The sequence below is a fragment of the Bos grunniens genome, chromosome 12 (assembly GCF_055505025.1).
Source record: "Bos grunniens cultivar Pamir isolate PY7600 chromosome 12, Bosgru_T2T1.0, whole genome shotgun sequence".
Taxonomy (NCBI): Eukaryota; Metazoa; Chordata; class Mammalia; order Artiodactyla; family Bovidae; genus Bos; species Bos grunniens.
Genome location: NC_141176.1, coordinates 71,869,293 through 71,877,583, shown reverse-complemented (window position 1 = coordinate 71,877,583; position 8,291 = coordinate 71,869,293).

Below are 8,291 nucleotides of genomic sequence, written 5' to 3'. Positions count from 1 at the left end.
AAATTTTTCTGGCATCTCACCAGGTGGGAATTGTTCACATTTAAAAAAAATATTGAAGTATAGTTGATTTACAATAATGTGTTCGTTTCAGGGATATAGTATAGTCATTCAGTTATTTTTTTAGATTATATTCCATTACAGGTTATTATAAGATACTGCATAAAATTCCCTGTGCTATACAGTAATTCCTTGTTGTTATCTTGCAGTGTGTCTATTAATCCCATACTTCTAATTTGTTCTTCCCTCTCTCCCAATCCCCTTTGGCAACTGTTTGTTTTCTATGTCTCTGAGTCTATTTTGTGTACAGATTCATTTGTATTATTTTTAGATTCCATATATAAGTGATATCATATTTATCTTTCTCTGACTTACTTTACTAATAATAATATTCCCTAAGTCCATCAATCTTGCTGCAAATGGTAATATTTCATTCTTTTTCATGGGTGAGTAATTACTATTCACTAATTTTTGAATCAGTTGCATTTTAAAATTTAATTCCTCATTAGAATCCTCATCACATTGATTTTGATGAGCTGCCTGTGGGCCGTCTACATCTTAGATGAGTAACCTAAGGGCTGGGATAGAGTCAATACATGCCCCACCCTGCACCAGAGCCAGACACAGGACAGGGTGAGACGAGTAAGGGAGCAGACATTCTGCCGTCTCCCTATCCTAGACCTCCCCCTGAATCTGTGCCAGGAGCCTCTGTGTGGGTCACAGAGCACCTGGTGCTGCACTGCCCTTGTGCCCACAGGACTTGGCAGATGAGGAGTCTTTGCATAGTCTTGTCTTCTGCTCCAGGAACCTGATGGACATTTTTATAACTGCCTGCTGGATACCTGTCTTGGTGTTCTGAGGTCACAGCAGCAAGTGACACTTGTAGAATCTGACACTGGCCTTAGTGTCCATTCTCTTTTGAGTGACTTCATGTCCGTTTGGGGTCTGTTGTCATATCACTGACCATTCGTTTCCTGCCATCTTCTCTAAGAGCACACTGACCACAAGCACCAGGGTCAGGCTCCTGCCTGTCAGGGAACAGGTGGGCTGCAGGCAGCCAGACAGGGAGGACACTTCCTGATGGGTTTTTCATTCCCTGCTGTGAATGAGGATATAACTTGCTGTTGTCAAGGGCACATAGTGAGTCTGTGACCTCTGTCTGGGGTAAGTGACAACTCGTGCTGTATCAGCAAGAAATACTGACATCACCTTGTTACCTGTGCATCTCTTAGAGAAGACCTGTTAGTACAATGAGGTTTTTTACAGAAAGTTAGTAATGCATCTTACTGGAGGCTACAGAGATTTTATAAAATGATGGGGAAGAACCAAGCGGGAAACTCCACACTGTTCTCAGGTCCTCACTCCTGAGTCCAGGATCTGAATGCCTGGTGACAGCTCAGTCAGTACAGACGTGCACCTGGGCACTGCACGTTTGGAGGGGTTGAGGTACAAACAGGTAAAGACACAGAACTTCCTCTTGTGTTTAGTGTTCCCAGTTCAATAAGGAAGGAAGGAGCAGGCTTCCTTCTGTGAGATGTTGGGGCTCATAGGGGATGGGAAGCCCTGGGCTGGAGGAGGACAGCCTGGGCTGGGGGCCAGGTGACCATCCACTCAGCCCTAGGATGAGATGGTTGGATGGCATCACCAACTCAATGGACATGAGTTTGAGCAAACTCTGGGAGATGGTGAAGGACTGGAAACAGGAAGCCTGGCATACTGCAGTCCACAGGGTCAAAGAGTCGGACATGACTGAGGGACTGAACACCCCCACCACTACCTCCCAGAGAGAGAACACAAACATTCTAGTCAACTGGTCACCACATGTGGTTATCTGAGGTGTGCAGGATGGGGTACCTGGATTAAATGTATTGTCTATCTTGTTGCAGCCTACTGGGTGCAAAAAATCCAAATAATCCACAGTGATAGTGCCAAAGTTCTCAGACTCTCCAGATGAAATACTGAGAAAATCCTGTACTGCTTCTTGACAAAAGCCTCAGAAGGAACCCATCTCTCCACTTCCATATGAATGGGAAATGGCCCTTGCCCTAGGCAAAAATTCTGTCAAATATTCTTTCTGGAACAATCCCTCTATCAATGTACCAGAGACCTGCTTTGCAATACGACTGTTGAAAGACTCATTTCATGAGTGGCCTCAAACCATAAAAGGTCTGCAGCCCTGTCTACAGAGAAGACTGGATGGAGTTCATCACTTTCTCTTCTGGATCCCCAGGTCCTACCGTCCTACTCAGTCATATAGGAGAATGACACACACCTGGACTTTACTGGTCCCCATCCATCCAAACACCTCGCCAAACTCGACCTCACAGGAGGTTAGCTGCTTCTCTTGATGAGTGAAAATGTCTTCTACAGATTTTATGAAACTGATGATCACTATCCTTTTTGCAAATAAAGATAAGTACCTCAAGTGTTTATTATTAAAAACAAAACATACAAATGCCACAATAAAACAACTCGTTTGACTGGATGAACTGAGATTTTTTTTTTTCCACTTAGTATATACAGAAAAGCATGAGACTCAATGTGTATGTTCTTGGCTTGGTTTCTAGGTTAAGTTCGTATAAATTTGCAATAATAATTCATGGTTGAGGTCTCTGATGCAAACATATTCTCTCCTTACTTTTTGGCTATTGTTTTTACAACTTTTTAAAAATATATAACACTCTATTTTCCTTATTTTTGTTTTAATATTGATGAAATGCGTGCATTAATAAGAGAAATTCGATTATTTCATCATCTGTGATTACATATAGAATAGACTAATGAATCATAAAATGTGTTCCGCACTATTCTGTTTTGTTTGTTTGTTTGTTTGTTTTTGTTTTTTGCTGCACCTTGCAGGATCTGGTTTGCCAACCAGGGACTGAAGTGGTGGCCCCTGCAGTGGAAGCACAGAGTCTTACCCACAGGACCACAAGGAACACCTCTGTTCCCCATTATTCTAAAACTAGGAAGGTGAATGGAGTAATCAATTAAAAAATGCATACTGAACATATCCCCCTCCTGTGTTCTCCTAGGGGATTATTTTCAGCATCATTTATATGAATAGCTTTGAGAAAGGGGTACACAAACAGTGTGCTGTCACTCCGAATCCTGATAATGACAAAGAGCAAACCTGAAAATAACAGGGCTTATCTTTTCAGCAGGGCTTTCCTGGTGGCTTAGACATTAAAGAATCACCAGCAATGCAGGAGACCTGGGTTCAGTCCCTGGGTCAGGAAGATCCTCTGGAGAAGGGAATGGCTACCCACTCCAGTATTCTTCCCTAGGGAATTCCATAGACAGAACAGCCTGGTGGGCTGCAGTCTACGTGATGGCAAAGAGTCGGACATGATTAATCGACTAACACACATATTTTCAATACTTTTAACAACTGCAACTTACTAGAATGTGTGAAAGAATGTATTTTTCAAATATATTACTTCTGACATACATTTCTTGAGGTCTCCTTTCCTTTTCCTAATCTTTTCCTTTCCTTGTCATTTCTGGTAACTTTCAGTTCAGTTCAGTTCAGTTCAATCACTCAGTCATGTCCAACTCTTTGCAACACCATGGACCACAGCATGCCAGGCCTCCCTGTCCATCATCAACATCCAGAGTTTACCCAAACTCATGTCCATTAAGTCGGTGATACCATCCATCTCATCCTCTGTTGTCCCCTTCTCCTCTTGTCCTCAATCTTTCCCAACATCATGGTCTTTTCAAATGAGTCAGCTCTTCTCATCAGGTGGCCAAAGCATTGGAGTTCCAGCTTTAACATCAGTCCTTCCAATGAACACTCAGGACTGATCTCTTTTAGGATGGACTGGTTGGATCTTCTTGCAGTTCAAGGGACTCTCAAGAGTCTTCTTCAACACCACAGTTCAAAAGCATCAATTGTTCAATGCTCAGCTTTCTTTCTTTTTTAAAATTTATTTATTTTAATTGGAGGCTAATTGCTTTACAATATTGTAGTGGTTTTGCCATATATTGACATGAATCAGCCATGGGTGTACATGTGTCCCCCATCTTGAGTCCCCCTTCCACTCCCCCTCCCTCCATGCCATGCCTCTGGGTCATCCCAGTGCACCAGCCCTAAGTACCCTGTCTCGTGCATCGAACCTGGACTGGCGATCTATTTCACATCTGATAATATACATGTTTCAATTCTATTGTCTGTTTTCCTTCTGCATTGGTTTCAACATGATGAGATACTTTTAAGAATAGTATTAATAGAGTAATACGCTGTGTAAGGAAGTATGTCATGAACATGACAGAAATGGTCCTTGTCCTCATGGTGCTTACATCCATCTTCTTTGGGCTAAAATGCAAAGTGCAGCTGACCCACCACCAGCTCCATTTGCCTTAAGGGCCAAAACCTACTCTCAGGGGCCAGAACCTACTCTCAGGGGCCAGAACTTTCAATCACCTAATATTAACAGTGAGAAATTCCACAGAACAGTCTGCAGAGTTTCAGGGATCTGGTTAATTGCAGTATGAATGGAAAAAAGCCTGCACTGCCCTCCCAACCTGAGAGCCCTGGTACTCACTTGTACATTCCAGGCGTTTCACATCTCGTGACGTCTCTAAGAAATACCACCGAAGAAAAAAGAAAATGATGCCAAGGGGAATCACAGGTATAGCAGTCCAAGGAATTGCAGCCACCATCACGCCCACCACACCAACCAAAAGTAGAAATGTCTGAAATAGCGAAAATAGAGGCCTTTGTGTCAAGGATACTTTTTAAAGATAAACTTTGTTGATTTATTAGGATTAAACTCCTTTTCTTGAAATTTGTTGAGACAGCAGGGAATGGTTTTCCTTCCAAAGAAATAAAACTATTGGTGGTCCTCATGATGTTTATTGCATGAATCAAACTCTGATAAGAACTTTCTAGGTATCAGCTCTTCTGATACACTCAGTAGCCCTTTGAGGCAGGCATTACTATTTTTAACAGATGAGAATATTTGAGGTTCAGAGAGTAGGAGCTGCATCTCAAACTATCAGGAGTCAGCAGGTGTTGATTCATCTACTAGAGAGATGAGTGAGCATGTATCACAGATGAGGAATCCAGACACCTCAGCTATCCATGTAGGGATAAAGAAGTGGTTAATTACAAATTCAGAGTAACATATCTAGTAACAGTATTATCTAATTTTATAAATGGAGACAGTGAGGCACAGGGAGAGGAAAAGCAACTTGATGGAGGCTGCAAAGCCTAAGTCACGAAGCTGGCAAGCCCATGTCATGAGCCATTATGACATATTTAAGCTTGCCCCCAATATACAGCCATCTTTCTATCATTATATTAAGTATTTAAAATGTCCATTCCAAAGGTTAACTATTACAACAACACCAGATTCCATTTACAATGTGTGTACTGTACATAAGGCTCCGTGCTGAGTTCCATGAACATTCTCTTAACCATCACATTATCCCCTGAGATGGCACTCTCTTGGGAAATGATCTTGGTCTAAAAAAGACAGCAGGTAGAATGGAAAATGAAATCATTGGTTGATGCTGATTTACACATCCATCTTTATCAGGAAAAGTATAATACCCTGGAGGACAGTATCAGGCAAAAAGAATGCAATCAACATTTATTGTCTGCCTACTATGAACGTGGGGTGGGGTGCTAGGGACTTGCAGATTCACCCAGTCTGGGCGAAGGCCTCTGAAGCTAATGATCTCAGGTGGATACAAATCCATGGTGATCTGCACAGAGTGCTGGGAAACACAGAAAAGAATACCTTAATATTTTTAGACAATTCTAAGACTCATGACTGATTTATAGGCTTCTTTAACAAATAGAAAGAATGGCATGAATGACTTGCAGGCAGTAATCACAGTTGATGGAAATTTTGACCAAAAAGGAGCTGGGATGAGAAGGTTGAGATGCTTGTCTGAGTTAACACTGGCTGTTCTTTAAGATAAGAAACATGAGGTTGCGAGGGTAAGTGGTTATCTTAAAGTTTCCCAGGAATGTACTGCTTATACTGGAAAAGGAGAGGAGCAGTTTGTGCTCAGGGAATTCTAGAGCCACAGCTGCAGGCAGGAGGAACAACCAACCAGAACTGTGACTCTGTGGCCAGGAGTCTTTTGGAACCAAACTGCATGATCTGGATGGAGACCCATGTGCTTTTCCTGTTTCTCCCTGTTTCTGCTGTGGTATATAAAAAAAAAAAAAAAAAAAACTCAGAGTGAAGAGGATGGAATTATGAAGGAATAAATTCTAATCATAAGTGGAGAAAATAAGGCTGTCTGACCTCCCTCCTATTAGACCTATTAGAAAACAGTTTCTTACAGCCACTGGCTTAACCATGCATCCCATTAAGCTACAGCCTTCATGTTCATGGGGAGGGATCCTTCCAGCTCCTTCTATGTCTAGCCTTTAGGTCACTTGGCTTGTATTGTTGTTTGTCAAAAAAAAAAAAAAAAAAAAAAACTACTAAAATGTCAATTATAAAAAAATGCAAATTAGCATTTTAGCAGACTTGCATCATTTGATGAACAACATTCACCCATTTCAACAATCTGGCTCTCCCCAGGTGGCTTCCCTGGTGGATTAGTCGTTAAAGAATCTGACTACTATGCAGGAGACCCAGGTTTGATCCCTGGGCAGGAAGTTCCCCTGCAGAAGGAAATGGCAACCTACTCCAGTATTCTTGCCTGGAAAATCACATGCACAGAGTAAGCTGGCAGGCTAGAATCCATGGGGTCAAAAGAGTCAGACAAGACTAAGCAACTAAACCATTCCAGGTGAGAGCCTTTTAGGACTAACTCAGCCTGGCAGGTAACCTGGGAAGCAGAGGTAAGATCAAAATGAAGGGCTCCATGGAAGCTGGGTCAATGGTTTTTCCTGAGGTACCCACTGAAGACCCATTACTAATGCTCTCACAAACTCTGGAGTTAGGTTCAGATTTCATGGCCCTAAATTCTAAAGCAATTCAAAGAGGATGCCTCTAATAGCTTTATTATACATACACACACACACACACACATACACACACACACACACACACACAACATATTGGTTTTCCAAGTGGCTCAGATGGTTAAGAATCTGCCTGTAATGCAGGAAACCCAGGTTTGATCCCTGGGTTTGAAAGATTCCCTGGAGAAGGGACTGGCAACCAACTCCAGTATTCTTGCCTGCAGAATCCCCAGGACAGAGGAACCTGGCAGGCTACAGTCCATGAGGTTGTAAATAGTTGGACACAACTGAGCGACTAAGCACACAAGCTTAACACTAAGTGGGGGTCAGTCTGAGTCTTCATGTAAGCAGATACAGTAGCTTGCATGTCTCAGGAAGTTTAGAGATCAGCTCTGGTTCTCAGATCTCTCCTTCATCACCTCTGTTTCCTTTGATATCATCCAACTAATTTAACTCTGTAAATCAGGATATTATAAAATATTGATGAGTCTTAGCTATATGATGAGATCTATACAAACCCTGGACTTCCCTGGTAACTCAGATGGTAAAGAATCTGCCTGCATTGCAGGAAGACCCTGGTTAAATCCCTGGGTTGGGAAGATCTCCTGGGAAAGAGAATGGTACCCCACTCCATTATTCTTGCCTGGAGAATTCCATGGACAGAGGAGGCTGGCAGTCTACAGTCCATGAGATTGCAAATAATTGGACACAACTGAGTGACTAACACGCATACACACACAAGTACAAACCCTAAGCCTAAGCTTATCTAAACCTGCCTTTTGCTTGGGGTATATTAATCACATTCTTAATCCGTCATTTGGCTTCCTTGGCTCTTTCCACAACCACATCATCTCTGGGACCTGGGTATCCTTCAATTCACTCTCAACTGAGAGTCACAGCTAACTCCACTGGAGAGTGAATGGTGGGGTTTGGTTCACACATTGTTAACCAGCAAAACAGGAAGCATTAGGGAAACATGGTGTATCTCTTCCTTCATGTTTAGTGTATCTCATTGATCACATGCTTCCTTTCCACTTTTGTCAGGGTTCAACCTTATTACCAAATTTAAGTCTGGAGTCCTCTTATTTGATAATTTAACAAGGTACACCTTAAAAAGAAGAGCACTATAAAAGTGTATTACAGGGAAATCTACTCAACATTTTGTGATAACCTATATGAAAAAAGAATCTAAAAAAGAATGAATATATGTACATGTATAACTGAACCACTTTGCTATACATCTGAAACAAACACAACATTGTAAATCAGGCATATTCCAATAAAATTAAAATAATTGTTAAAAAAGTCTTTAAAAAAGCTAAATGTCAAAGGTTTTTAAATCCATCTTATAAATAAAAGAAAA